At 32.4% G+C, this 5213-nt stretch overlaps 1 long non-coding RNA gene across 2 annotated transcripts; it reads left to right on the top strand.

The window, feature by feature from the left end:
- The first annotated feature begins 1653 nt into the window (after window positions 1–1653).
- Window positions 1654–4966, top strand: LOC116185110. 2 transcript variants are annotated; one of them, XR_004149885.1, is made up of 4 exons: window positions 1654–2417; window positions 2493–2849; window positions 3057–3684; window positions 4701–4966. It is a non-coding gene; the product is annotated as an uncharacterized LOC116185110 (long non-coding RNA). The 2 variants fall into 2 exon arrangements; XR_004149884.1 differs by lacking the exon at window positions 1654–2417 and having other exon boundaries at window positions 2427–2849.
- Window positions 4967–5213: the final 247 nt, after the last annotated feature.

Here is a 5213-nt window from a genome sequence, read left to right as displayed (position 1 = left end):
GATTCAACCATCTATACTACTCTTTCTAATTCTTTTCTTTTTTTTTTTTTTTTACTCTTCATCGTTGATAGAATGCTAGCCTTCCATTTTCTTTCTGTATGTTATACTACTTGACAACGCCATCTTACTTAATGTTTTTCTTCTTTCGACAGTCTTGTTCTTGCATTATCTTTATCTATATTCCATATTATTCAATAATCGATTCTATAATTACTTTCTGTTTTACTAGAAAATATTCTATTTTTCATTGTTTTTAATCTCTCAGATTTCTCAGAAGCTTTTCTTAAATCTTTTTCTCTTTTTTCTTTAAATCTCTCTTTACTTTACTTTAATGATATTGTGTTACAATCTTCTGTCACCTTTCAGCCCTCCATACCATTCCTTCATCTAGCTCGAGCGATTCTTCATGCTGTAATGTGTAACAACGACTCGTCACACTCTGCTTGTCGGCGCACACGATAATTGCCCTCATTATAGTTATTTAAAAAGCGCTGCCGCCTCCTCCGCGGCGATCGAGCCGCGATATAAGGACACGGCTACCCGTTCGCGCGAGTTAATCGAGGCTGGATAATAAGAAGGGGAAAAGAAAAGAAGAAAAGAAAAGGGAAGAAAAGAGAATAAAGAAAAAAGAAAAAGAAGAAAATTGACTAAATATGGTCGTGTGCCTTCATTGTATTATCGTAACTCTGTCACGTTACCATAGGCAGTTTCAGCCTTTTCTTTTTCTTTTCTCCGCCATCTTCTTTCTGTTCATCCTTCTATCTCTCTTTTGCTGTTTTTTTTTTTTCATTATCCATCCAGCCAGGCCATTGTTCCGGTTTGGAGATTTTAAAACGAATACAGTTGGCTCTCGGCTGTCGGCCAGCTTAAGAGAACCAGATAAAGACGTGATTCTTTTATTAATTTGTGCCTCTTTTTTTTTTGCCCGCTCCTCTTTTTCTCATTACGTTTCCTCTTCTTTTATTACGCGATATAAAACGGGGATGAATCAACGGCAACTCCGTAATAAGAGATTAATGGGGTTTAATTAGGAAGCGGGATCGCAATTATCATGTGCAATGAAAGTTTCCCGTAATTGGGGAATTAAATGCACCGCGGTAGATAAATTGACGGAGATTGTGCCGGGGGTTGGGGTCTTTTCGCCGTGGAGCCAGTGCACTCGTTAAATCGCACGAATCTTTCCATCGTGATCAATTTGTTTCTCAACATTGTGGTATTTATCATGCCATTGTGCTATAAAATAATTTATTAATTTTTTATCTTTTGGAATTATCATTATTTTTTGTTTCTAAACTCTTCGAAATTTTAGTTTCTTAGTTTTTATTAAGAAGAATATCATAATTTTGTAAATGCTCTTTTTTCTTTTAAAATTTGTTTTTTATGAATATCCCCTTTTTTAAATTTCTATTTATTATTAATAATCTTAATAGATAATTGATCATAAAAATATTTAATTAATTAGATATCTTTTATGAAAAATTATACATTAATAAAAAAAAAAATATCTCTTTATAAATCGTTTCCATGATTTCATTTTAGAACAGAATTTTAATAGTTTGAAAATGGATCCTTTTCTTCTTCGTTTATCTGTAAATTATATAAAAATCTTAAACAGAATAATAGAGGGATGAAATGATTAATTTCTATTTTGAGTTTCAATATAATTTCGAGAACAAATTCATCTTTAATATTATTACAAATGTATAAAATTCTCTTTTGCGCTGGATGCTCTTGATTTTATGGTCCGACGATGCCACAACTTTGCGAATGTTGCAGCTTTTAGACACTTTGCGCGTTATTAACGGTTTGCCGCGAATCACGAACCGTGCTATATTTGTATATACATCGAGCACCGCCTCTAACGGTAAACGGCCGAGCAAATTCTAGGGTGGGCGATAATTAAACACTGTAGCTATATATTGTCGGATCAACCGCGTTTTCCTCCACCCTGTGCACGTTGGATTATCAACTAATAACTAAGATCCATTGCGATATACTCTACCGCCTTCGGCCATCTTTGAAATTCATGTCTAGTCTAATCGAATTACGTTCTGTGCCAATTTCCATGACAGATTTCTAATGAATTTGTTTTTAGAATATCTACCATCTTAATTCTATCGATTAATGTACGATTACGATATAAAACGAGTGTGAATAACGAGATATTGATAGTTAATAAGTCGAAAAGCTTTCTCGAGAATTTCGAGTAATCGATATTTTCAACGATATTCGATATGCCATTGAATCTTCGCGGGGTAGATCATATGTCCACGAATACATATTGGCGCTCGCGTCGACGTATAAATTATTCATACAGTTTGTGAAGCGAATCTTTCATTCGACTTTAATTTATAATATAACGGCTGATTGTTGTACCGTTGCTCCATCGAATATTAGTTAAAAGAAACTGTTTAAAGGTGATTACTATTTTCTCTGGATTAATGCTAAGTGATAATTTTCTATTGAATTCTATTCAATCGATTATTTGATAGTGATAGGTTATGGTACGAATGATGATAATTTGGAAGCATATTTAATATATTTGGAATATTATTTTTAATTAAAATCATCCTGCGGAAAGAGTTCTCACGAAAATAAAGATAAAAGGATATTCTGGACCATCGTATTATCAAGAGATATATTTGTGTCTTCACAATGTGATTTCCGTATTTCTGTTTATGGAAGGAAGGTTTTATCTGGTTGAATCGTCCTCACGATTCCGACGGACGCAGCGCGTGCGATGCATTTTTAAGATTCCGAAAAGATGTTCCCATTACAAAAACGATCAAAATAGCGATTAATTGAAAAAAAAAAAGAATATTAATTGCTAACATTTTATTTGAGAATGTGTAAGAGACCTTATAACCATTTACTTTTTCAATGTTAATATTTTTAATTTCCTTAATGAAAAATTAATTATATATTAAAATTTAGAAATTTTTGAACCAATATAATAATAATAATTTAGAAAGACAAAAAAACAATGAATAATGCAATGACCTTTTGATTAATGTTGATATGTATATTGCACTCAAAATTATATTTCTTTTTCACAGAATTTATTTCGTATTACATTACAAAATATCAAAAGGATTAAAATCAACATAAAAAAGTATAAATATTTTTAATAAAAAATGTATATAATTTCTGAATATTCAACTAAATAGACAATTCATTTTAAAAGAAGAAGATCCATTTTCCATTTAATCGGCTAATTGAACTCGGCCAGAAAGGTTAATACTCAACTATATAAACATTAGATACAAGCGAATCGAGATCGAAAAGCAAAAAAAGAGGCGAAACTAAGCCGAGGATACGATGAAACTGCGTTTAGCCACGACATCGAAAGAAGCGGGAGCAGCAGCATTCCGCAGGGCATAACTTAAGCGAGCCCTGAGCTCACGAAGGGAAGAGACGGGTCACGACGCCATGTGTGCGGCCTACCAACCACACCCACCACCTATTTATTTATGTCTACCTCACGGCTTTTTGTTCGTACCTTCGAGCTTTCATTGCACCGTGAACAACGTGAACAATCGAGGAGAGCCGCCTGCTCTACCGGAAAAATCTTCTTCCCGAAGGAATCGTCCTTCGAGCAAGCCCGTTTCGAATTATTTGTAAAACACTGCTCGCAAAGAACGCTCTTGCTATCTTGAAAAATAGAATATTACGATGAATAATATGGTAAAATATATCTCTTTTGTTCGAATTTTGAAAGTTTATTACTAATTAAATAAATAAGAAAATTATGCCATGAAAGTGATATAGAAAGTTAGTATTATGGATAGGATATGAAATATTCAAGAACATTGTTTTTATAGTAAAATGTTGATGAATCGATAAACAATTGAGAGAGAATTGGGATTTATACTTATTTAAATTATAAAATGTTGGAATATATATATATATATATATATATATATATATATTTTTACAAGGTTATAATTTATATTAATTTTTAGAAAATGGTTTTTGATTATAATTTTAACATATTCAAAGTAGAAATAGTCAACAAAATTAGATTTTATTCAATTATATTTTATATATTTTTAAAATAAATATAATATAATATATGAATAAATATAATATAATATATGAATAAAATATATGAATATAATTTGAAAATGTATGATATACTTTTGAATGAGTATATCAGAATATAAGAATCTATCATGTAATGGAATATATAAAAATTTGCATCTAAGTCATTAATGTTCTTTATAAAAACAATCTCAATCTATCTTGTTCTAAATCATCTCAATCGAGTTTTAAGTTTTAGGAATTTTTTCAATCATATAAAAATATAATACTTCAAAAAATAATTTTGAATCATCCTATATATTCTAAACAATGTCTTTTGGATAACTTTTACAAAGAATTATTTAATCTCTTATTTGCAATATATTCAATATTATATTTCTATAAATATTTCTTAAAGAAATGTTCATTTCTTCTTGTTCATCAATCATTTCATTTCTAATATCTATTTACAATAGTTTATATATATTTTTTAATTTCTATATTTGATAACATCAAATTCATCAATCTTCATTCTAAAGAAAATTCATTTTGTTAAAAAAAACAAATATCAAAACATTATTTATCACCATATAACTAATCATATCTACTCCACTAAGAGTATACTGAAAAGAAATCATTATCACCACCTTCTAATATCTTCCTTCTCTCAAATGTTTCAGGACATGAGGCGCTGGTATAAAATCGATCTTCCGTTTCCGCCGAAGACACGGAGGCCGTTGCCATGATTTTTCCCTTGGAGAGCATGGTTGGCCGGGGTCAGGTTCTATCGAAGGCTCCAGTTGAACGTTTTCTAAGGCCGTGTGCAACGCCGTTCATGACTTAACACGGTGCTTGGGTTCGGCTGTGCTTTGGCGGTTCAGGCCTACTCGGGACAATGCCGCATTGTTTCATCGTCGTAGCTATCTAGTCGGCACGGTAGCGGTCCCGAACGATGTTTATTATCCTCTTGCGCAACAAAACAAAATGCCCCCGGTGTTATATTATCCTCTGGTTCGTGGTCGAATCAGTTTCCCATATAAAATCCACGTAAAACGCCGCGGACTCCATCGTAACTTCGATCCAGCCACGACGAGAGAGGTTGTTCCGCGCCATCGGGGTGTCCTTGGTGCCATCGAGCATTTGCAGGATTACTTGGAAAATCCGGATGTCCTGTGGATAGATCGTCCACTGCA

This window comes from Apis dorsata, unplaced genomic scaffold (assembly GCF_000469605.1).
Source record: "Apis dorsata unplaced genomic scaffold, Apis dorsata 1.3 scaffold_99, whole genome shotgun sequence".
NCBI classification, from domain to species: domain Eukaryota; kingdom Metazoa; phylum Arthropoda; class Insecta; order Hymenoptera; family Apidae; genus Apis; species Apis dorsata.
Note: the sequence above shows the minus strand (reverse complement) of the source record. Positions and strands in the feature narration are given on the sequence as shown.